General features: G+C 38.7%; 1 protein-coding gene across 1 annotated transcript in view; it reads right to left on the bottom strand.

The window, feature by feature from the left end:
* The window catches only part of LOC140162827 (extracellular sulfatase Sulf-1-like), a 251,062-nt gene extending 224,489 nt beyond the window's left edge, over positions 1 to 26,573 (bottom strand). Inside the window, exon 1 of the mRNA XM_072186129.1 lies at positions 26,484 to 26,573. The gene's annotated coding sequence lies outside the window, so the exon portion shown is untranslated. The remainder of the gene's footprint in view (positions 1 to 26,483) is intronic.
* Positions 26,574 to 27,136: the final 563 nt, after the last annotated feature.

Here is a 27,136-nt window from a genome sequence, read left to right as displayed (position 1 = left end):
GCCCAAAATGACTTGTTATTCAAGGTTGGAAACCAGAGAAATACGGCTACTAAAAAAATGCCATTTTTTTTCTTCCAAATTTGGATAAAGTTGTACATTTTGAATAATTTTGACAATTTGAAAAAAAACAATGATGCCGGCCTTAGAAGATTATCATTCATCCAGGTTATATTGTTTGTAATATTCATGTCCCAACTTACCCCTATATCACTAAAATTTGTTGTGTTTAAGAGAGCAATTTCGACATAAAATCTTTTAAGATTTAAAATACAACATTAAGTCCCCATCAGGGTCTTAGCTAGAAATTGAGAGTTGCCCATCATTTGAATAAAATTGCCTGTCCTAATTTGACCTTTAAAACATTTACTAGACGTCTATAGCCCATTGGGGGTTCAAAGAGTTCAAATATGTGTTGATATGGCCTTGTTCTACAAATAGGGTCTACTAAAAAGGTCAATTAGCTTCTAAAAATATACAATTTATAATATAGCATCTGTCAAAGGCATTAATTTTGCCCGTCCCAGGAGCAAACTCCCCGTCTCAAATGACGGCCAGACGGGTGGCTAGCTAAGACCATGGTCCCCATAGAACTTCATGTTAAAATAACCAGTGCAGTTACTTTCTACTTATATTGGCTTAAAATGGACAAAAAGCCTTCCTGACAGTTATTACTAATATTATTTCCGCATTTTGGGTAAGGAATAACAAAATAAAAATTTGGCGGAAATTGTACATTGTGGCTTCAAGCACAGGTACCGTATTTCTCGAATAAACGCCCTTGGGGCATTGCATTGGAGTGTTGCATTTTCCAAACGGGGGTATTAGAGGTCATTTTAGAACGATAATTCCTCTTAAAATCATCAAGTAAGCTTAAAACTCACGCTAACATGACGAACTATGAACTTGGGAACACTGATATCTGGTTCACTTTTGCAGATTTTCGCTGATTATCGACGCTATTATCGACCATGTGTGCAACTTGGTAAGCTTACTACACAAGATAGCATGGAAATATTGGCATTTTTGAAACATCTTGGTTGAAAAAAGTGGTGGGGGCGACTGTAATTGAGGAAATACGGTATTTGAGTTCTTTTAGCTTTGAGTAAACACGCACAACACACTATGCTAACTGGAGCACGCACTGACATCACTCTCTCGACGAAGCCAAATGGAGCAACTTTTTCATATACGAAATGTATATAATGGCAAACTTGAATAACAAAATGTTATTATATGCAATATATATCAATGGTGCAGAATTTGTTATCTACTGAAGATAGTAAAATGATTTTGGTACTTGTGTAGCATTTTGCTTTCTAAGTATTGGTATTAAAACACTTTGCTATCTACTGAAGATGATGAAATGGCCTTAAGGACAGTGTACAATAATGCTTTCTATTAACTTTGGTACTTGTATGTACCTACTACTGAGGATAGTAAAATGACAAACTTTATAGCTATACAGCAGATAGTACCCATGTATATATGACAGCGTTCAAGCTTCGACTTACGTTTGGCGGACAAAAGTGTGAAAAAATTATTTAGGGGTGAAAACAATAAAAATTCTTGATTGTTTATATGTTTCCAAAGGTAAAATATCATGTAGTTTCAGATTGTGGCACTTAAGAAAAAGAAGAAAAATTCAATTTTATGTCCGATTTTGGCCGAAAATAGCCGTTTTGGGGTGACAAAAAAATTGACTTGCAGATTTCCTGTGGGTGAATGAACATGAAAACTATTAAATAGAGCCTAATTTTCTATACTAATTGTGTAACAAGGGTACAATTGTGAGATTAAAAGCATTGAATGGGATCAACATATTTCTTTATTTTCGTAGCAGCAGTAGAAACTTGAGCGTTCGGGTGACAATTGATTTGGAAAAAAGTACGATATTCGCCTCATTTTCTATTTGAAAAGGCCATATCTCCACAATGGTATAAGCTATAGGGATGCTTTAAGTGTCTTTTTGCTCAGTATTTCAATAGCTAAATGGTAATATAATAAATAAGTAAGCTAGATTTACAGAAAAGAAAATAACTTGCAATATGCTACCACCCCTAAGAATTTTGAGGCGTGAAAAATTAATGGATTCTCTAAAAAAATAAGTCCTTCAAAACTGGGAGGTTTATAGGCTAAACAAACACAAACTTGCTCTTGCCAATACCTCCCTCTAGAGCAAGTTTATGTTTATTTAGCCCTAAGTATCCCCATTTTGAAGGACTTATTTTTTAGAGCAAATTTTCACTCATTTTTGAGGATTTCGGGCAGAAATATGCCTGTACAGTGCTATGGGGAAAATTTTCAAGTTGATAATTATGCATTTTTTATGTCAGATTCAGTTTCTACACAAAATTTCACCCCAGAAAATGTTCCTTTAAGTAGAATATCTTTCACTTTATGTTTTCAACATTCTGGCCATAAAAAGTAAGTCAAAGCTTGAATACTGTCGTATGATCTTGCTTTCTGGGTAATGGTATACAACTTTGCTATCTACTGAAGATAGTAAAATGGTATAATAGTACTTGTGAAGAATTTTGCTATCTTTGAAAACTTTGCTTTCGAAGTGCAGCATTGATAATAGTTAGGTTTCTACTGTAGATAACAAAATAACAATTATTGTTATATACAGCAGATCAATATAGTTCTGGTGTTTTATACTTTCTAGCAAAATAATGCAATTTTTTTTTTTAAATCACTATAATTTATACTGATAACAAAACAGAGCTGCCAACATTTGAATCTTGAAAAAAGGGAGATTTCCTGTTGCAATCAGGGAGATTTGTCAAAATGTGTACATCTTAATGGATGAAACCATTTCCTTTTCAGTGAGATGACCAAAAATTAAGGGTCTCTGAAGGTTTAAAAGTAGGGAGTCTCCTGCGAAAAGAGGGAGAGTTGGCAGCTCTGACAAAATGAACAACTTGTATACAACATTTGGATTTCACTTAATCACTGTCAGCTAATTTCAATAAAATGGCACAAAATGTTAGATTGTACTGCAAGAAGTATTTTGAAAATATTACAGTTGATATCAGCTACAAATATGTCCTCTGTCCAATATGTGTGCTTTTTACATGTTTTAATCAAAACTTTATTATTTTAACATTCTACATGTCCTATGCTTTTCATTAAAAATTGCCAAAAATAAGTTTTATTATTATTAACTTATATATGTTTTCTATTTGAATATTTGAAATGTTTGAGTGGTATAAGCGGAACGCCCTAGCTATAATCATCATATTATATGATATTACTAGTTTTAAAAAGCACCATCTTTTGTAAGGCTTGTTTTAATTAAACCTTGATTTGCAGCTCAGACTATTAATGTCCAGGCACTAGGCGAAATGTCAACCGTGCTAGCATGGTCAACCATGGTCAACCATGGTCAAAACATGGTTGACCATGGTTAACTATGGTCAGCGATGATCAGCCATGGTGGCTTGACCATGGTCAACCATGGTTGCCATGGTCACCATGGTATACCATGGTCGACCATGCTTTAGCATGGCCGAGCATGGTCAGCCATGGTCTTCACCTCACTTGACCATGGTTGACCATGGTCACTTTTAAGTATACCATGGTCAACCATGCTTTATCATGGGTGAGCATGGTCAGCCATGTTCATCACCTCACTTGACCATGGTTGACCATGGTCACTTCAAGTATACCATTGTCAATCATGCTTTAGCATGGGTGAGCATGGTCAGCCATGGTCATCACCTCACCTGACCATGGTCACTTCAAGTATACCATGGTCAACCATGCTTTAGCATGTGTGAGCATGGTCAGCCATGGTCATCACCTCACCTGACCATGGTTGACCATGGTTACTTCAAGTATACCATGGTCAACCATGCTTTAGCATGGCTGAGCATGGTCAGCCATGGTCATCACCTCACCTGACCATGGTTGACCATGGTCACTTTTAATATACCATGGTCGACCATGCTTTAGCATGGCTGAGCATTGTCAGCCATGGTCATCACCTCACCTGACCATGGTTGACTCTGGGTAGTGAATGAGAAAAAGCGCCCTCTGTTGTTATTAATCGTATTTAATGCGTATTTACAACGTTGTGAATAAATATTTGACACCATAGAATATAAAAACTAGTAATTTGATAAGTTAAAATAAGATTTTTGAACGGAATAAATCTAAATAATATGATTATGCAGTTTATTCCGTTAAATATTTACTCCCATAATTTCCCTCATTCTTCAGGCCCTGCCCTCTATCGGGTGCTAATTTAAAGTTTAAGCTTGATTACTATTGTTTCTTTCTATTGTTTCTTCCTTGATTGCTATTGTTTCTTAACCATGGTCAAACATGCAAATTTTTGACCATGGTTGACCATGGTCACTTTAGATAGACCATGGTTGACCATGGTCTCTGGCCGTGGTGCCATTTTTCAAAAACATGGTTGACCATGGTTGACCATGGTCAAAAACATGGTTGACCATGGTCAAAAACATGGTTGACCATGGTCAAAACCCTGGTTGTTGAACTATGGTTGACAATGGTTCAACCATGGTCAAACATGCTAAGTTTTAACCATGGTTGACCATGGTCACTTTAGATAGACCATGGTCAAAAGGTTAACCATGGTTGACCATGGTCTCTGGCCGTGGTGCCATTTTTCAAAAGCATGGTTGACCATGGTTTGACCATGGTCAAAACCCATGGTTGAACCATGGTTGACCATGGTTAACCATAGTTCAACCATGCCTTTTTCGCATAGGCATACTTTAGATCAAGCAATGACTTGCATACCAGCAAAAATGGTTTGTAATATGTATGTAAGCATCTAGAGCCAAAATAGCCTCACTGCCAAATGCAAAGTTCAGTCACCTCCATTCAATAATCCTAACTCAAACTTTGACCTCAAATTGTAAAATATGAATTTTAGTATCCAATATATTCAAAGGTCATTCTATGACTGTGCAAGCTTGTTAAGGTTATAGAACTGTGTCCTGGTGGATGATTATGTTTTAGATCCTATGCTGAGATATTTCTTTGTGAAAGATTTGCCTCCAATGGCTCCTTTATGTTATTATTTTATTGATTACACAACCGCAGATTGAACTGTTATGAAATTAAATGCATTTCAATTATGAAGTGAGGAACATAAGCCATGCTCTTCTGAGGTCTATATAACAGGTAATTGTGAAAGCCATTCCAGTGATTCCACAGTTCCACAAAGTGGCCATATAATATTCTTTTGCAGTTCAGTGTGCAGGTTATAAAGTTAGGGTTAACTGTTTGGGCGTAGAGTAGAGGGGGCAGAGTACAACAGGTGGCGGAAGGGGAGGGGGATCAGGTGGTTTTAGGCCTTGAAGAGTTTAAATTTTAACATTATGATACACCCGAAAGATAATGAACAGTACGGTACCTCAAAATGTTTGATTACATGTAATATCCTCTTTTTCCAAATCAAAGGGTACATTTTGTATAATATGTGCATATTCCAAATCTCTTTTAGCTTGTTTATCTTGTTATGCAGCAGCTTTTGACAATGGCAGCCATATTAGACCCAACCTGTGGAATCACCAAGACGATGGTAGGCCTCCATCCAGACTGGTACGGAAGACTTGGTGCATTGATCCAAGTATTGCCAAGTGGCTTTTCCCCTGAGGTTACTATTTGATTAAGTGTGTATGTACTACGTCTCATATCCTCTTGTTTGGGTCTATAAAGATATAGCTATATAGTCATACAACCTGCACAAAATCATTTGTGACACAACACATGTAAATGAGGCAGTCGTAAAGTGCTAGGGCAAAGCTAATATTAATATTGCAAAGTCTCCAAATCAAGAATTATTTTGATACTTCAGTCGAAGGGAAAATGATTTTCCTTCACTGTGAATACCTACGGGCTCAGATTGCGACGTTTGCAGTTGCACAGTATTTTTGTGGGACCTGAGAGCACATCGGACACACCAAATTGCATTCTGAATATGTGGATATCCTTCTGATATCAAATAGTTGGGTTTTTTTGTAATTTGCAATATAATAAAATTATTATTAAAATTATTATTTTTATTAAATTGATTCCAAGGTGAACTTGCAATAACTAGTCACTCAGTTTTCAGATTGTATTTGTATCTTCAATGGGATTTTCCAGTTGAAATCCATACCCCCTGGAAGACATGACCTTACATGTATTCTTCCACCCAGGGAGTGTGAATTTAAACTGGGGATTCCCATTTGAAATCTATGCCCCATGTGTGGGTGATTAAAGCCTGTCTTACACAGGGGGTGTATGGATTTCAACTGGAATAGCCCAAATGTGTTATTGAAGATAAAGCAGATCCAATACTGGTGGATAGCTTTACCTAAAGCCATGATTTTTCCATGTTACAAAATTTAAATTCTGTGTTACAAATTGGACGATTCCGTGATTTTCCATTTTACATTATAAAGCACTGAAAAGTGCATTACATTCCCATACAAGCATGTTTTTAAAAGTGTAATTTGTCTTTATAATTATATGTACCTTTTTACTGTAGTCTCCCTCAACATCCCCATTAAAATTAAGCATCATCAATTGTCTAAATGTGTAGGCCTACTTCCGATAGCTGTATCGGACAGAATCTTGCATCGTAGGCCTAGAATAAATGCTAGAATGGATTGTTTAATGGTTGATTACTGCTAAATTATCACTTTTCTTTGTTGTTTTTTTTGCAAATCAACACAAAAGTTAGACATTTTACACAGATTTTCACTACTTTGTGGCATTTTCAAATTTCCGTGAGCAAACCCCGAATTCCGTGAATAAATTCTGTTTTTCCGTATCACGGAGAAATCATGGCTTTAGCTTTACCCATGCAGCATCCATGTGGTAAAACCTCCACACACACCACACAGATTCCGTTCCCTTTATTACATTGGGTCTATCACAAGTCAATGCCTTTGTACATTACATCATACAGGTCGATGAAGAAAGCCCAGGAAATGATATTAAATTGTCGGTTAACTGCCAGAGGGAGTCAATCACAAATAACCTGATATCTTTATTAAAGTAGAACTGAACTTATTCAGTTTAACTACATGCCCAGTTCTTAGGGGCTGTGCAATAATTATGAGTCCTGGGGGAGGGTAAAATTGAGGGGGCAAGCAATTTTTGGCAAGCCGAGAGGGGGGGCAAGCGATTTTTGGCACACATTCATGGGCGCCATTTAAATAAAACGCCTAATAAGGTTTAGTACAGAAATGCTTAATATGTACATTTTCCTGCTCGCTACGCTCGCAACAGGTATATAGACCATTTAAGGTTTGTAAATTGGGATCCCAAAATTTGGCATGCATAAGGGGGCAAAGAATATTTGGGGGGCAAGCAATTTTGGCAGGCCGAGAGGGGGGCAAGCGATTTTTGGCAGCCGAGGCTCATAATTATTGCACAGCCCCTTAGTGCACTCTTTTCCCAAAAATTATTCCCAACAATTCCAAACTGTTTTTTATAAAGCAATTTAACTTTTAATCATGTATTACAATACATTACTTTCAGACACTACTTTTTTTGCCAGTTCCTCGCCCCAGTTCCACATCTACTCTCTGTTCAATCTAAATCAGTTCACCACAAACCAAGGCTCAAATACTTTTTTGATTAAGACTGAGTTTATTTTCATGATTTTGAGCAGATTCCATGAAAAGTTGTCTACATGTCAGTGTCTTTGTGTGTCCTTTCTGCCATGGTCAAATATTTGAAATTTTGTGAAACTGGTTGATCACCATCGATTCCTAAAGATTATGCCCTTCTCAAAATCCCTATTTGAAGATGGTTCTGTAAATGTAATCATTTTTTTTCGTTCTGAATCGCTTGATAAATCTGCTAGAGAACTACACACACACCACTCACAAAGTTTAATGACATAAATCATAAAAGCCTATCTCACAATTTACACAAATACACACAAAAATCAACTTGATTCCTTCACAGTTTGATGCAATGGAATGCCTGGACATGGGCAAATATATCTAAACATTCAACCAGTGGCATTTGGTAGAGAATCTTAAGGAAATATCAGTGTCCAAACAAACCTGGTTTTAGATTACTTTCACGTCCTAAAGAGTATTTTAAATCACCAGCCATCATGATGCTAGAAGTCTCACCCATACTTTAGCACAAATTGTGTTCTTGTTAGCTAATGGTCCTCAAATTAGCTGCTAGTGCATTTAAAAACCTTAACCAACTCTGTGCGTACAATGGTTTGATTCACCAACAAGTTTTTTTTAACAATTTTGAAATTTTCCATAACTGTTCAATTTGATTTGAAATTTATTAGAATCAAACAATTAAGAAACATAATTCAATAATTATGAGGAAATTGTGTGAAGTTTATGAGATTCAATTGCCTACTACTTAAACCCATTATTAATGAATTTTGTGAAAGAAACATTAAGATGGAAGGGAGGGAGGAAAGTATGAAGTAAAGAAGAAGGGAAAGAAAGAAAGAAAGAAAGAAAGAAAGAAAGAAAGAAAGAAAGAAAGAAAGAAAGAAAGAAAGAAAGAAAGACAGACAGACAGAAAGAAAGAAGGACTAGGAAGGAAGGAAGGAAGGAAGGAAGGAAGGAAGGAATGAAGGAAGGAAGGAAGAAGCAAACAAAGTTCAAACAGAGACAGAAACAAAGAGAGAGAGAAAGAAAGAGAGAAAAAGAGAACAGAATGACCAAATCATAATGACAAAATGAAAGGAAAAGGCATAGACACACATCATAAAAAAAATCCAGAAAAGCTGGAAAAATGTGTAAAATTGCACGTAAACGCCTGAAAATGGGCTGAAAATAAATAAAATTGTGTGAATTTTGACATCACAAAAAGCTGCTTCCAGCTTTTTGACTGTAAATTGTCATGCCTGAAGGAAGAATGACCCCAAATGAATTTTAAAAAGAATGGAATTAGGAAGAATGGAGGAAGGAAGAAAGAACATGAAATTATATGTTTTCCAATAAAATTACATCACATTTGAAACATTTCTTCACTCTATTTGCCGTATTATCCAACATGCAAAGCGTTATTATACTTATTACTTAGCCATTAGGCAAGCACGTCCTTCTTTCACCCAATCTCCACACCAGGCCAAAGTACCAGTCTAGGACAGGAATTTTAAAAGGAATTTGATATTGACCAAAAACCTGTTTAGACTGATAGACAAAACCTCACAAACATCACTTTGAAATTGGCACTTAGATTAAAGACATAATGTGTGATTTGCTTTACAGCGACGCCCTCAATTTTACTCGGATTTCTACTTTTTGCATAATTATAATGCCCAGTGGTGAACTAAAATACTAAGCCTGAAGTGCTTTAATAACAGTAAACAGAAGTTGATTTGCGAGAATCAAATGATTCCCGCAAATTTATTCTGCAAGAATCAAGATTGATTCTCGCACTGTGAAACGAAATTCTGACCCTTCATATTATATAATACGATCGGCGAGCGTAGTACACGCATTGTAGGCGCTGGAATGATATCACAATTTTCTTTGTTATACCTCAAAAATGTTTGGCTCAAAATTAAAAAGGGAATGTAATCAGTAAAAACAAACATTTAAATACGAATCTATTCTTTACACAAATCACACATTATTGCTTTAAGATGCGGCACCTTAAGGGGTACTACACCCCTCGATAAATTTGTGTCTATTTTTGTATTTTTCTCAAAAACTGATAACACACTGGTAACAAAAGTTATGTGTATTATAGGGGCAAGGAGTCCAATTACTACACTGGAATTTCAGTGACCCAAGACAAGCGGTTCATTATTTATGATAAGAAATAAGGTAGCCTACTGCTAGGATGTACCTAATGTACCTAATTTTATTTTATTTATTTATTTAATGACATCTTTAACGAGGGTAAACCCTGATCAGTGCAAGCACTGCTTTCCACAGGGGCCCTCGATACAATAAAACATAAACAAATGATTTACAAGGAAATAAATGTAAAATACACTTAGAAAGTCATTGCACCAATAATACAAGATATAAAACAAATAAATATTATAAAATTACAAACTACATAATATATACAGAGTAATACCATAAAATATATAAAAGATTAAAACACATGAGACTATAAACAGGATAGACTAGTTAGGTTTGTAAAATGTGCTCCTTGAGCGACTTTTTAAAGTTAATAATATTGCTTATTTGTTTTAAATTGTCAGGGAGGTTATTCCATGCTGTTGTTCCAGAGTACCTGAAGGAACGTTTACCAGTTTCAGTATGAACAGAAGAATGAAAAACATTTTTATTTGCAACAAATCTAGTGTTGTATGAGTGAATGTTTATTTGTGAGTGAATGTTGTCCCTCAGGTACTCAGGAGCCACATTATTAATACACTTATACATGAGAATAATTCTAAAATAATCAGCCCGCTGATTTACCTTCATCCAATTGAGTTGTTTGTACAAATCCTTCACATGTAAATCCCTAACTTTACACCCAAGAGTCAGTCTGGCTGCTCTGTTCTGTAAGACTTGAATCTGATTAATATATTTACTTGCGGCAGTTGACCAAATTGTACAACAGTAGTCGATGTGAGGCAAGATGATAGCATTACATAAAATATTACGAGTGTATTGATCAATATACCAACTTAACCTTTTATAAAACACCAAGTTTTTGTGATATTTTGCCAGCCATTTTTTCAATATGCTTATCCCATTTAAGTTGCGGGTCAAACCACATACCAAGATATTTAAATTCATTCACATTCTCAAGAGTTTCATTATTGATTTTTATTTCCAAGTCACCCATTTTTCTAGTTCTTTGGTGTGTTCCAAAAGTCATAACCTTTGTTTTAGAGGCATTAAGTGTTAATTTGTTGGTGTTCATCCATTTAGAAATATGGTCTAGATCCTGGTTTAAACCATGCTCAATTTCAGACTTATTGTTTGAACTAAACAAAACTGCAGTGTCGTCAGCATATAAGACAACCTTACTTTTGTTGATTGCGTTGGGAAGATCATTTATGAATAAAATAAAAATTACTGTTACTGGTTGCGGATCAGATTGCACACCATCAATTAGAGTTGTTTGCTTACGACCTTTCAAATAATTTGAAAACCATCCCAACTCAGTGTCTTTGATTCCATACCAGGAGAGTTTGCGAAGGAGAACAGTATGAGACACCGTATCGAATGCTTTTTTTAAATCTAAAAATACAGCCCCAGTAACTTCACCTTTATCCATGTTGTTAAAAATATAGTCAGTAACATCAGTTATTGCAGTAAGTGTAGAATGTTTGGGTCTGAAGCCAGATTGCGCAGTTGTTAAGAGCCCATTATGTTGAAGATATTCATACACTTGGGTGTGGACAGCACGCTCAAGAATTTTAGAGATGACAGGAAGGACCGAAATAGGTCTGTAATTGCTGCAATCTGACTTCTTCCCCGCTTTAAATATGGGTGAAACAATTGCCTTTTTCCACTCCTTGGGAATGGAGGTGGTGAGGATGGTAAGATTCAAAATGTAGGCAAGAGGTTTAGAGATCTTGTTGGCACCTGCTTTTAGAAGCCGGGAGCTAATGTCATCAATGCCGGTGGCTTTGCCTGTTTGGAGTGAGGAAAGTTGTTTCAGAATGAATTTCCTATCATATATGCTGAACTGCTTGTCTTGAGTTACTGAAATTTCAGTGTAGTAATTGGATCCCTTGCCCCAATAATAACTTTTGTTACCAGTGTGTTATTATTTTTTGAGAAAAATGCAAAGATAGTCACAAATTTACCACAGGGGTGTAGTACCCCCTTAACTTTTTACCTATTTACATTGAATGGTCCACAACCAGATCAACAGCCTCTTCCCCCCAATGTTTCTCATTGTTGATCATTTTTGGTATAATAGATCATATTTTCTCAATTTGGAATTTGACGCTCCAAATCTATGTATATATATATTTCCAAAGAAACCATGACAAAACTTATCGTCCCCTTTAGCTAAATTGTTAAAATCTCAATAAAATGCAAGTGCATTATTTTGTCAAATTTCCCGAGAATGAGCTGAATGGAAAATATTCCTATAAATAGATGCATATAATAGGCTTATGCTCCAAAATAACCAATAATAATGTAAAAATGTTGCACCAAATGTCTTCATTTAGGCTTTGATTGCGGGCTTTATATGTGTTTTTCTTTATGTTGAATAAAGATGATTTATATATATATATTGATCATGCGCTTTCATATAAAACTATTCGCGGCTCAGTTGGAAATCTGTTAAAATATCCCCTTACCAAACATTCTGGTTAATTTAGCCTGAATCTAAACAGAAATTATTCTAAGACCAATAAATTAACCAGAATATCAATTTCTGGTTAACAAATTAACCAGAATATCAATTCTGGTTATTTAATAAACAGAAATCATAACCTGAATCCAATTTCAGGCTAAAGTCTTAACTTGAAAAGTTTTCTGGCTAAGATATTTAACCAGATTTTGTATTCTAGTTAAGGGTTTTCCCGTCACACCGATTCAACTCGACTATTGCGCTCTCTTTTCAACGCGTATGCGTACTCAAGCGCCTTGCTCGGCGTTATGCGTTGCAGACATCGCAGAGAGAACGATGCGTGTTGTGCGTGTCAATGCTATTTTTTTGCGACCGGCGATAACCAGGGCCACAAAATAAAGAAAACAATGTTTGCTGAGCTCAAGAAAGGTGGCCGCTTAAATATAACATGTAGGCCTACAAACCAATTTTGCCAGCGTGCTTCCACTGATAACGGACCTGGACCCCTCCCCCAAAGTAGGCTTACGACAGTAGGGTCCAATAGATGGTATGAAGTTATAGGCCTACCCAACAAACACAGAATCAGGTGGTTTTGTTAAACATTAGGCCTAAACGAGTGTTGGTTAAATTGGTAATTCGTTTTTATAATATTTTGGCCTAAATGTTGGGTAACCACTACCGGTATATTATAGGCCTATTGAAGGTTATTGTAGAACGTTTCATAATGAAACGCACCACACGGCAACTTTTAAAGTTAAAGCATTTTGTGTTATTGGGTAAAGACCTAGGCCTACTACGTGCACTGAATTCATAATGCATGCGATATAGACAACACCATCAAAACTATTCAATTTCAAACAAATGTGTCATACATTTACAAAAATAATATCATAGCCTAATAAGCCAAACGTTTTTCTACAGCTATAGGCAACCCAGTGTTTAACTTTGCTTTAATTGAACTGCTATGTGATATGAATCCACCTCGAGATAATTCCGTATTATATAGTTTTTGCGACCAAAAAAGTTTTCCTCTCGGTAAACGGCACTAAACATGCTAAGTACGCCTATGCCTATAATAATTGTAGGCCTATCATAGTCAAACACTTCCGGCCATGGTGTCAAACGCTTCGCTTTAACATGTTTAATAAATCCTCTTTTTGGTCGATCGAGTCAGGTGAACATGGTGAAAGCTGAAAATTCCTCACTTTGTGTAATTTGATAACTCTTTGGTCCAATATCTTTGCATATTGCAGAATGAGAGTCTTTCTTACACCCGTTTATGACCAAAATACACCAAATTAGTAAGAATATTAAGGCATGAATGAAGTCTTAATAATCGATATCATTAGAATATTATTGTTCCTATTATGGTAACTTCTTAGGTAACTTTTTTTACAGTGAAAACTTTCCTGCGTAAACAGACAATTCCTTTTTGTGGCCATATGCGTAAACTAACGCTTATCCGGTATCAGATCGGCGTGTATACCAGCGTTGAGTACGCACCAAAATATCCATGTACGCAATTAACTACGCATGGTGTCGCAGAAAAATGCATTTTTGACCTATTTTGGTCAATTTAAGCAAAAACAAGTTCAGTTCCCCCCAATTTTTTTTTGCGCGATTTACAGAGCTTTTTCTTTTTCATAATATATAAAATTAAAAAATTTGATCGACATAATTTTTTTTCTACAACGCAAAAGGTTGTCTATTTTAAGAAAATTGCTGATTTTGCCATTGAAGTGTACAGAGATTTTTGGAAATGTACACCTCTTTTAAAACGGCTGTAGCTCAAAAGTGAGGTCCTTCTCCCTCAGTTTTTTTTACTGATTTATTATCTACACATATTAATGTACAAAATATGTCAATTTAAAAAAATTGATCGAATGGTTTAGTTACGACGGTAAACCCTGAAAACATTAACCAGAATCAAAAATAATATAATGCTCCGAAAATAACCAATAAATGTGTAAAAATGTTGCACCAAGTGGCTCCATTGGGGCTTTCACTTTCAAAAATGTTCTAATTCTGAGGGCGGCACATCCCCCCCTCAGACACCCCCCTGTCGTAGGACTCGCCGCTGACGCTACCGATGTTAAACCTTTAAACATTTTTCTTTTTGTTTTCAGCCCCCCAGGGGTACCGGTTTCTGGGCACGCCCCTGGGTTATACCCGGTAATGAATAATTCAGATCAACTCTTACTGGGTCCATGTCATTGAGGTCACTATAAAGATGTTGTAAGAGACTAAAACGCCCTCTAGCACGGTCAGACCGGGCGGAAGTGGGCAACTACTATTCAACTACGTCAGGGTGAAAAAAACGACAATCGATACATGTCGGCACTCGAAATGAGATCTAAAATGCTGAAAAAAATCAATGGTAAGCTTAACCCTTTGAACCCTGGCCTACCACATAGTCCCGTACATCCAAACCTGAGCTTCCTAATGCACTCGAAAATCGCCTCGGCATTTTGCCAGTCATGCCAAAAGAAAAGGTCTCCGACCCTGAACCCCGGTCTCCCAGCCAGATAGCCAAAGGATTCTGATGTAAACAAAACATATGGCAATTGATGTTACGTGAGCCGCTTTAGCGACTCTTCGGGGTTTTGACACACCATGGTAAAGCCTCTATACATGTAGCGGCTCATCAGGACTACGGTAGGACTACGGTAGGCCTACAGGTTACCGTGGAGCCGCTATGGAGGCTCGTCGCGCTCAAAGGGTTAAAATCATGCCGATTAGAACTTCCTGGTTTGTTCCACTTCCAGGTTCAGGTCAACTTCGGGAGGTAATATTCGACTTTCCAATGTGGCAATGAAAACATGATGGTACGGTAAGCTTATTTGGACACATCACAACAAAATAGCATGGAAATTTCATTTTTTTTCCTTTTGATATGTGTCGTAAAGTGTTGAACTTGCACCGCTTGACCGCGTGTTACCTGTTTAGGGTATCGTTTTAGCCAAGGGTCAAATCCGTGTTTAGGGTGCTTTTCAAAAGTTGATTATCGCGGATGGTGTACAGGCCACAAAGTCAATGGGAGTGACCCCCCGGGTCGTAAAGCAATTTCCCGCTATCGAGGGTCAGGACTTGGATACTAGTCTCAGACTTGGACGGGAATTTCCACACAAAAATTCAGCCAAAGAAGATACTTTAACCCATTCGATCCAAGATCTGTCTGTAGCACTCTGTTCGGGGGTGCTGGCGACTGTCGAGTCGACAGTCGCCAGCACCCCCTTTTCCCAAGATGGCGGCGCCCATGCTGGTACCAAATTTGTGATTCCCGGCAACTTCTGTATAGCATACCGTAGCGTGCAAATTTGGCCAAATTTGGAGAATCGGCGAATCACTGTCAACCCCTTGCTCAGACCATCATAGTCATACCATAGATGAACTCCTGGATGGGGCAGCTTTAATTAGCATGAGGCCGCATTGATATGTAAATAGCGTATTGTTATTTAAATTTGTGCCCAGACATATTGAGGGCGACAGTCATGTAATCCAGACGGAGAATGGCTGCATATGCCGGGCATGTCAATTTGCTGAGTGAAGGCTGATAATCACCTTTCTGTATATAGGTAATAAGCTAGTATATTCCGTGTACCAGTTGGTTATAACAAAAATTAGTATCATATTAAATATATTAAATGTATAAACTTTGAAAGTTACATGAATTTGAAGAGCAGAGCTTCGAAATCTAGCTAAGTCAGGTGATGTGAAATTCTGCTGCGTGACCCCCTCTGCGTGGTAGAATTATATTCATAAAACATTGAATTGGACAGATATCATGGGCAGCCAACCACGATTTATCAGCATTTAAAATATATGTTAATTAACAATAAATAATAAAGAGTACAAATGGCAATTAACTAGTAAACAAGCCTGAAATCTTAAAATGTTGCCACGTGATTTCCCGAACACATGATTACATTGATACTAGTATGTCAACATGTGACCACTATTAAGATTTACCGTAAATATTTGGAGTATGCTTGCACATCATGCACATACACTGTGCATTTCTTTACCTCCGTATAAAATCAATAATTCATGCTGGGAGCCAAGTAACATTGTCTGCTCAGTGCAGATTGGTATTTTATTTTACTTGAGAGCATAATAGAAATACATAAGACGAATCATGGAGCCATGATGAATCTGAATCTGAAGTGATACTGCATACCCGGGGGGGCCACTATAGTGCCAAGAGGGGGTATCAGGCGCGTCCGAGGACTCTCAAAAGCACCCTAAACAAGTATTTCCGAGACTGAAATTTCCCCCCCATAAACAAGTATAAGTTGCACGATTTGCTACCCTAAACAAGTAGTTGTCTTTTCCCCAACCCTAAACAAGTAATTGATGCAATTATTACCCCTAAACAAGTAAACACACAGAACCAGGCCCAGGCGGTGAGTGGCATGATAGGGCTAGCAATTTGTGGCAAGCCGGCTGAATTTTGAGCCATACAAGTTTACGTGGTGCTAAAGCTTACCTCAAAGTTCATGCAGTATGTCCAATATTTTCAAGATTTTTGGGCCAATAATTTCCCCTTTTTGGATCACAGGTCCAACCCTTTTTATTGAAATATTGTCGAATTTATTCTTTGGGATTGGGATGTACCCATTTCTCCACATATCCAAGAGAATTTTGAACTGCAAGTCCAACGCAAATTACGACCATGGCGATTAGGCCTAATGCAAACCACACATTGAAGTTGGAAGAAGACGGCGAACACGGCCAGTTTAGCTTGGTTTATTTTCTAATTTCGTCTCGATTTAAAACATCGTAGAGCATTAATTATCATACTGGATTTAGTGGTAAACCCAACCAAAATCCTGAAACTCATTGATTTATATTTTAAGAAAGCCAAAATAGTTCCAAATTATTCAATCGTTGTGTTTGTAAATACCCCGGTAAAATTTCACACAATGTCAAAAGTTCATTGACAAAGCTTGTTTACAAACCTAGAAGTTCGTGGTTGCTTTGTTGCTCCTTTAGACCATGTTCCGATCAACCAACTCTTTGGGCTGGAAGCCACCAAGACTATGAATATTAATGAGTTTAAAGAGGTTCGGCCAATCGGAAATCCTCTTATATTTTTCCTCATAATTTATTGACTCTTCAGTATGCTGATTGGTTGTATATTCTGAACAAGTTGTGACCTCGACCGGGGTCCTCGTGTTTAGTATGCTAGCTGGGCCAGTATAGGGATCTGTCATCTCTGACAGCTAAAATATGGCTTTTAACTGCTTTTGGGGTGCAGGAAGAAGACACTTTCCTTTCTCTTTTCATTAATGAAGGCGAAAGCACAAAATCCCAAACTTGGCAAAACTACCCTAAGTACGTAAGAGCTCCAAAAACATACCCTTTTACACCAATTTTACTGAATTTGATACCCTATTCACGTTACGCACGTAACGTACCCTAGTCTGAAAAAATACCCTTTTTACGTGAATTTACGGACGCGCCTGATACCCCCCTTCACCATTACAGTGGCCCCCCCGGGACTGCATAACACTCCTGGTGGAGTCATACACGCAGGATGTGGTGTGCGCATGGATTAAATTAGTCTTGCTGGTTGAGGTGGTTTGTGACGGCTGCTTTGAATTGCTTGATGTCTTCTATTGTAGTTATTGAGTGAGGTAGTAAGTTCCAGTCTTTGACTGTTTGTGGAAAGTAGCTATATTTATGACAGTTCTTGTTTGAAGCTATTACTTGGTAGCAGTTGGAATGTTGGTGCCGTGACTGACGGCGGACCGGCAGTAGGAGGTCATTTACCGGCAGGGCGAGGAGGTTCTGTCGTGATTTCTGGAGAACAGTTAATCTGCTTATTGTCCTTCTATTTTTAAGTGAGTTCCATTGAAGGTTGGTGAGTATGTCAGTAACGCTGCTGTATCTGGAGTAGTCATTGACGACAAACCTTGCGGCCCTGCGTTGAACTTTTTCTAATTTATTGGTGAGATCCTGTGTATAGGGGTCCCAAACTGTAGATGAGTACTCCAAAAGTGGGCGAACTAAGGTGAAATATGCATTTTCCTTGATGGATTTATTACAAGAGTAGAGGTTTCTTTTTATAAAGCCAAGTGATCTGTTTGCTGAAGATGTAATACGGTTAATGTGCTTGTTCCAGGTTAAGTTGTTAGTGATATCAACTCCAAGATAAGCGTGACACGCCGTGGATTCCAGTGGGGATTTGTCTAGGGTGTAATTATAGACCTTGGGATTACGAACATGTGTAATCCATGACAAAGCACTTTTTGGTGTTGAAATGCATTTGCCAGTCATCCTGCCACTGGGCCAGGGTGTCAAGGTCGTCTTGGAGTTGATCCTGGTCAAATTGGTTAGAAATATTGCGATACATTACACAATCGTCCGCGAACAGTCTTATTTCAGAACTGATATTGTTGGGCAAATCATTAATGAAGGTTAAAAAAAGCAGGGGTCCCAGCACTGCACTCCTGGGGAACGCCAGAAGTCACCTCTGTCCAAGTCGAAAGTGCTCACCCCGACAACGACCCTCTGGGCACGGGCGCGTGAGGAAATTTGAAATCCATGTGAAGGTTTTGTTTCTAATACCATATAAATTTAATTTGTGAAGGAGACGTTTATGAGGGACAGTATCAAATGCTTTGGCGAAATCCATAATAATCATATCAATTTGGGATCTGGAGTTGAGGGAGGACGCAAGGTCATTAACTGTAATTGAGATTCACATGAATGGTGTTTCCTAAAGCCGTGCTGTTTATCAGAAAGGATGGAATGCTGATCAAAATGAGACATAATTTGGGAATGAATAATATGTTCTAGGGTTTTGCAACAAATGGAAGTTAATGAAACGGGTCTATAATTTGAAGGAACAGAACGATCGCCTTTTTTAAAAACAGGGGAGATGTTGGCACAGAGCCAAGATGATGGTAGGTTACCTGTGTCCAAAGACTTTTGGAAAATCATACAAAGAGCAGGAGCCACCTCTTCAGCAGCTAGTTTGAGAATTTGAGCAGGTACACCATCAGGGCCGGAAGCCTTATTTGGCTTCAGATCTTTTAACAGCTTGACAACTCCCTCAACTGAAATCTCAAAGTCGGGCATGGATGGAACATTTATACCGGTTGAAATGGGTGGAAGTGTAGCTTTCTCCTGTGTGAATACTTGCTTAAATGTATCATTGAGAATGTTTGCCTTCTGGATGTTTCCAGAAACAATCTTACCATTACTCTTCAGGGAGGGGACTCCACAAGAGTCGTTTTTCATACTTTTTATAAAAGACCAGAATCTTTTTGTGGAGTCAAGACAAACAGAGTTTATGTATTTCCTGTAGGATTTTCTAGTTTCGTTATGGGTAATTTTCCTTTGATTTTGAAAATTTTCAAAAGTGTCAGGTGTTGGTTGTTTACGCCAACTGTTATATGCCCTTTGTTTTCTTCTATGTAAGCGCAAATACCTTTACCAATCCAAGGGGTCAGATTCTTTTTGGTGACCATACGAGCTGGAACATGGGCATCCATGACATCTTTAATTTTATTTTCAAAATCAGTGTACAACCCTTCAACAGTTGCATTTGTATTATCACTGGAAGTAAGATAATTACTAAAATCAAGGAGGTCAGATTTTATAGCACTGACATCAGCTTTATGGTAGCTGTACACTTTCCTTGGTTTAGGTTTAACAGTTATGGGTTTTGAGTTAACAACAATCAGAGGGATACCATCATGATCCGATATACCCGGTATCACAGTTGAGCTCTCCACTAAGGAGGAATTGGTGGTAAAAAAGAGATCAAGGATATTCTTGATCCTAGTAGGCTCGGTGACCATCTGTTCAAGCCCAAACTCAGCCGAGATATCTAGCATATGATTGGACAAGGCAACATATTGGGAACCAGGTGGTATTGATTGGGTTGGCCAATCAACATCGGGAAGGTTAAAATCCCGGCTAAGTAAATTTGGCTGTTATTGTTTTTACTAGCTTTACGAAGAGACTCTTGTAACTGGTCAAAATACTCAGTAGTATTACCATACTGTTGGGAGCGTGTAGAAAGAGCCAATGGTGATTTGCTTGGCTCCCTGAAGTTCTATTGAAACCCAAACTGCCTCACAATTTGAGTCAAGGTCCACTCTATGAGTGGCTATGAGGTCATTTTTGGTTGCTATGAGGACTCCTCCTTTAGCAGGCCCAAAATCACGGTCTTTTCTAAAAACCGTGAAATTGGGTGGGAACAGTTCGCTGCTGTTTATCGAATCATTCAAATGTGTCTCAGATCCTATGATGATGTCCGGTCTTTTCATCAATACAAACACTCAGATCCGCAGTTTTGTTGCGGATACCCTGGAAGTTCACAACCAGGATTTTTAGACTGGTTCTTTTTGGTTTGGAAGTTGGTCTGGGTCTAGGGTTCTGGTAACCCTTGTTTTTGGAGGTTGGAGAAGAGGACGCCAATGGCGAGCTAGGAAACTCACTGGTGATGCTGTCGCAATCAGGTGACAAACACGAAAAGCTGTTTGACAGCTCAATATCAGATCTAGAAAATAGCGAACTGGAAAAGTTGGGCAAGCCGCATTGGCAGCAAATCCAAGATACGTTACTACTGTCAGCTAAATTTTGATAGACTACTGAGTTCATGTTCATGCAATCTGCATGGTACCAGCCTTGGCACTGATCGCAAGACACTGCACGCTGGCCCCATTTGGCTGCTTCACCACACAGAAGACATGGGAACTTGGGTTTATACATTTTAGGACCGGATTTGGGTGTAAATCACCGGCTTGCATAATGATCAACAAAGAAATTATTGACATGACAAGTTTAACTGGTTGGTTACTCTTGTGCAGCCCAATTGACTGAGCTTTGTACTTGTAAGTATTAAGTAGGTTAAGTTCAAGTTCAAGTTCAGTACGGTTAAACACCCCAGGTGGGGAAAATAAACCGGATTTCGGTGTGTGTGCTTTTTTTCTTTCACTATTTGTAAATTTCTTGTAGATGTGCTTTGAAAGCTATGGGGTCAGTTATTGCTATTGATGATTCTGGCAGTGAGTTCCATTCGGTGACAGCCCTTGGTAGAAATGAGAATTTGTAGGTGTCCTTTGATGGTTGTGGTGGTATGAAGGCTTTGCTGTGATTATTCCTGGTGGAGCGTGTTACCGGGTGCAGTAGGGTTTGGACCGGGATGGCTAGGTGATCTTCTTAGGAGTTCGGCGACTGGCTGCGTCGCGATCTTTCCGTGTTGTAGATAGAAGTGGCCACTCCAGAGTCCGGCGTGTGCCGGGTGACACTGCTCCGCCTGTCATAGATGTTTTTAACAAAGCGGGCAGCCCGCGCTGAACAGCTTCAAGTTGGTATATTTGGTCCATGTGTAAGGGTCCCAGACTGCAGCGCAGTACTCCATGGAAGGTCGCACCAATGATTTGTAAGCCATGTTCTTGATATCTTCAGTGCATCCCCGTAGATTTCTTTTTATAAAACCCAGTGATCTGTTAGCTTTTGCAGCTACTTGACTAATGTGATTTTTCCATTTCATGTTGTTTGAGATGTCTACACCAAGATATGTGTGTGAATTTGTTTGACTAAGAACGGAACCATTTAGTGAATATGTATGTTGTTTTGGTTCTTTGGCATTTGTAACCTTTAAGACAAAACATTTGGCTATGTTGAAATTCATGCACCATGTATGTTCCCAGCTACAGAGTCTGTCAAGGTCCTTTTGGAGTTTGTCGGCGTCAAGGCGTCATTGCTGATTGTTCTGTAAAGAACACAATCATCAGCAAAAAGTCGGACAGTGGAGGTGATTTGGTCGGGAGGTCATTAATATATAATAAGAAAAGCAAAGGACCGAGTACAGTGCCCTGCGGAACGCCTGATTTGACATGTACCCAGTCCGATGCATCACCTCCTATAACAACCTTTTGCTTTCTTTGCATTAGGAAGTTAGAAATCCATGTTAGCGCCGGTCCATCCACACCATAATGGGCAAGTTTCAGCAAGAGCCTCTGATGTGGAACTACATCAAAGGCCTTGCTGAAGTCCATTATGATGACGCTCTGTCTGTCGCCCCTTGTCGAGGGATTTGGCGAAGTCGTTTGTTGTCAGTATTAATTGAGATTCACACGATCGATTTCGCGAAAGCCATGTTGATGGTCGGTCAATATGCCATACTTGTCAAGATGTTTCATGACATTGAATGAATGACATAGTTCCATCACCTGCAACATATAGAAGTAAGGGAAACCGGTCTATAGTTGCAAGGCTGTGTAAGCGATCTCCTTTTTGAAGATTGGAGTTACATTCGCATTCTTCCAATCTTCAGGCAATTTGCCAGTCTCAAGTGATTTCCTAAAGATGGTCGCCAGGGCTGGCTTAATCTCCTTTGCCCCCCATCTTTAGGATGCGTGCGGCACGCCGTCAGGTCCAGTTGCTTTGTTCGGGTCAAGGTCAGTCAGTAGCTCTTCAATACCAATGATGGATATATGTATGTTTGGCATGCATGGAAATTTTGAACCTGGTATGCGTGGAAGATTATCAAGTCTCTCCTTACAGAACACCGACTCAAATTGATGGTTCAGGATGTCAGCCTTCTTAATATTTTCAGAAACTAGTCTCCCATCGATTTTAAGTGATGGAATACCGAAAGAGTCACGCTTAAGACTCTTAATGAAGGAGTAAAACTTCTTCATTGATACCATACATGTGTCTCTAACATATTGACGGTAATTTCAAGTGAGACTCTCTATTAAGCTGTTTACTAAGTGATCGAAAGATCTCCCAGTCATCTGTACTGTTTGAGTGCTTTGCCTTGCTAAAGGCTTTCTTTTTTTTCCTATACAACCGTGTGACATTTCGACTGAACCACGGAGGTTTCTTGTGAGGGCTTACGATCTTTGAAGGGATGTTCCGTTCCATAGTACCCTTGACCCTGGTACAGAAATCATCCCACATCTCATCTACTGTGACCATCTCTGAACAGAGATCTAGAAAATCACTACTAATCTCAGCTAGATCTGACCTTACGGCTGACCAATCTGCTTTGTGGTATGAAAATACCTTCCTGGGTTTAGATTTATTAACTTTGGGGAGGGTATTTATTGTAACCACTGGAATTCCATTGTGGTCACTCATCCCAGGAATAACCCTCACATTTTCGACCAGGCTAGTATTTGACACAAAAACAAATCCAAAATATTTTGACCACGAGTTGGTTCACGGACTACCTGGTCTAGGCCAAAATCATTGGTTAATTCCAATAATTGCCTACATAACCCAGGTTTTGGACAACCCTGGGTGGTTGACTGTTCCTCCCAATCAATGTGAGAGAGGTTGAAATCACCAGCCAACCATATATTGTGGTCTTTGTTATTCTCTAATTTGGAAAGTGACACCTGTAGCTGTTCTAGTATATCACTTCCCGATTCGGGGGTCTATAAAAGGCACCTAAAAGGATTTTTTGGAGCCGACAAGCTCTAATTGTGCCCATAATATTTCGCACTCACTGTCCAAGTCTGCACGATGTGACATGATGATGTCGTTTTTCATGCAGATAAAGACTCCACCGTAACGCTTACCATGGTCATCAAGGGGCCTATCTTTTCGGATGACGGAATAATTTGATGGAAAAATTTCACTACTACTTATGTCATCCGACAGCCAAGACTCTGTTCCGATCAAAATATCAGGGCTATTTACGTCCAGACAGAATGCCAGCTCGGCAACTTTGTTACAGACGCTCTGGAAGTTTATGACCATGACTTTGACTGGTTTGTTCTTAGGGGAGGGATGGCCACTACCAGTGGTAGTAGGCTTGTCAGACCATCTTGTACGTTTATAAAAACCTGTGTCTTGCGTATGCCTAGTTGGAATATGAATAGGTGATGATGCAGCTAAGGGGATTTAATGTCATCCTCACTACTTAGCGAAGATAGCACTCTGTAACTATTTTCTGTTACAGTCGACCAAGAGGTAAACAATGAACTTGCAAAGTTCGGAGAAGCCGCATACATATCCAGGAGACATCACTGTCCTCCAGAGCTGCATATGTCCGAGTACTCATATTTAGGCACTTGGCGTGAAACCATGCGTCCCACATGTCACATCCAACAGCATAGCATGACCAGTCACATTCTTCATTGCAAATTTGGCAGGGGAAATCGGGACCGGATTAGTCTCTATATCGCCAGCTTGCATGACAAGGATCATGCAATAGGTGAGAACCAACTTATGGAGACTAATATGGTCTGACTTCGACCTTATCTTACCAAGTAACAATTTGATGTCAGCAGGATATAAGTAGAACTTGAAAACAAATGTCATGTTTGCAATTGTATCAGAAATATTGACATGTTCATGCATATTGAATGGTGAAAGACATCTATAACAATCATAACAACAGTAATACATGTAAGAGCATATTGATATATTACTATGACTCAGTGAATACTCATCAGAAACATAATGCACTGTACTAGTATGATGAGTATTTGACACAACATCAACATGTATGTTTACAGAATTTATACTGGGTTTTAAGCTTATGTAGCTCGATTCTCTTTTACACATGAATATAAAAATCACCAACAGAGATATATGAAAAATGAAGACCTTCATGATGCATCATGGATGATAAAAATAAGGTCACCATCACACATCCCAGCCCTACTTGCCACCACACCCGGCGTTACGCTATTGCGTTAGCACTGCATGATGATAAATGGAGACGCCATCTTGGATTGGTATCAAAACAATAACAAGTTACAAAATGATGGAAAATACCTGACCCAGATGAAATTATATATCACAAAAGCACACTACTGTGTGGTAAGGATGTTATTTTACCACATGGATGACAAATGGAAAGCGGATGGCTGAATAAGATGGTGGATTCAAGCCAATTTTGAGCAGCAACTAGATGACACGTCTGCTCACCGCGAAGCACACACACATCGAACAAGACCTGGGAAATACTTGGCATAGTAAGATGGTACCATATGAATATTTAGTACATCTATCTCTTGAGGAATGAGTTCACCTGTATGCATATCTGTATACAAACGCTGTAGTTGTAAACCACTTCCAATGACGAAAATCGCCATGAATAACAATTCAGAGCACTTCATTCTGCCAGTAAGTTGGAGAACAATAAGACAGAAATAAACCTCCTACCCCACCAGCAAGTTACTCACTACCACCGATCGTTGTCGTCACGACACACAAACAGTTTAGTCATCCATTTCACCCGCCGGGATGGCCGCCATCTTTAAAATACGATGCGACGAAATCTCGCGGTAGAACACGTTGATCCACACACAGTACAAAGATATGCTTCTGGGTTTGCTCGATTACCCAGAAGAAAACTTGAAAATACTGATGAAATAAGTCACTACAACCACCAAAAATAGTTCCAAGATGTTCAAGGGTAGCTTATGTACCACAAGGTAAACCTTGTAAAAAGATTTTCAGTCAGAAAGATGAACTTTGGAGACTAAAAATCACCAGCGATGTTGAGGCCGAGGTACACACCACCACACGCGCACACCCTTCGATGGAAGGTCAGGTCGGGTATCAAAGGTTATTATAACTTAAATAGGCCTACTACTTGTATTTCCCACCTTGCCTCTGTCACATACATGTATTTCCTTCATATTATTGACAGCAAGTCCTAATTTTGACTTTGCTATTGCAAAATGTCATTTCATATCAAATTAGTAGTCTTTCTTTGAAAAAACATATCACTGGTGCCTGATGGGAATACCCGTCCGCCATTTCATTAAACTGGATCGTTTTACGCCTGGTTTGTGCCCAGATGTATTGGGGCGTGCTATACTCTCATTGAACAGGCAAAGTTCGCAAAACTAACAACGTTGTTATTTGCCAAACTCAATTAACATGATCCAAGGGTCGAACATGAATTATTCATAACGAGCTATAACGGATCGATAACTGGCCTCACTTTCTAGCTAGTAAACCAGCTGAATTTTTCATAGATTTTGCGTTGCTAATAGAACAACCGTGAATTTAGTGTCACCCCCTTGGTCATACCCGTACGCTATGAATTGGACACATATCATGCTAATTATCTATCAAATCCTGATTTCTATTTCAGGCACAGTGATTATTGTGTTGGCCATTTTTATGAAGTCCAATACTCAATTATTGTATCATTTTGGATGAATGAAGACTGAAGTGAAATGAACTTGACAATGCTACTGCTCCGGGGATAAGCTTACCAAACAGAGGTTTATTTGTGACAGCATTGCTGAAATGAATTCACAGCTTACCTCACGATTCCCGGGTATCAGTAGTATGTCCTCCTCAACAGAATCCTCTGGTAAAATTTTCTTTTGAGGCCAACAATTGAGTCAAATGTGAATTGAAATCTTATCTCACTCTGGTTGTCGTCTTGTTCAGGTGGTCTTGTTCAGGTGGTGTTCAGGGTCTGGTGGTGTTCTCAGTCTGGGTGTTCTTGAAACTTTTTGCAATACTGCCCTCATTTTAAGCTGTGCTTTTACATTCAATAAAAGCACAGCTTAAAATGAGGGCAGCATTACCAATTTTTTGGCGATGAAAAAATATCACAGGTGGTGAGGGACAGGATTGCCCGGGTTGCCTTGCTTTTATGGTTATGGTTGGTTGTTGTTTTTTGCTTGCTTTGCTTTGTTTTGTTTTATTTGCTCTGTTCTGCTTCATAAACACATTGACTTGCTTTTGACTTCGTTTTCACCTGGCTTTTATTTTACTTTATACTTTGCTCTGCTTTTGTCCATGCAGAACTTTTGTATAGAGGCCGTCAGCGCGACGTCATATGCCGCCATCTTGTGGGTACATGCTGCGATGGTCGTCATATGGAAAACTTTTGCCCTGATTTGTGCATTAGCTATTTGTTTGCAACACTCAGTGTGTGTGTGACCTTTTTGTACACAACGACCTAATT

This window comes from Amphiura filiformis, chromosome 10 (assembly GCF_039555335.1).
Source record: "Amphiura filiformis chromosome 10, Afil_fr2py, whole genome shotgun sequence".
NCBI lineage: Eukaryota > Metazoa > Echinodermata > Ophiuroidea > Amphilepidida > Amphiuridae > Amphiura > Amphiura filiformis.
Note: the sequence above shows the minus strand (reverse complement) of the source record. Positions and strands in the feature narration are given on the sequence as shown.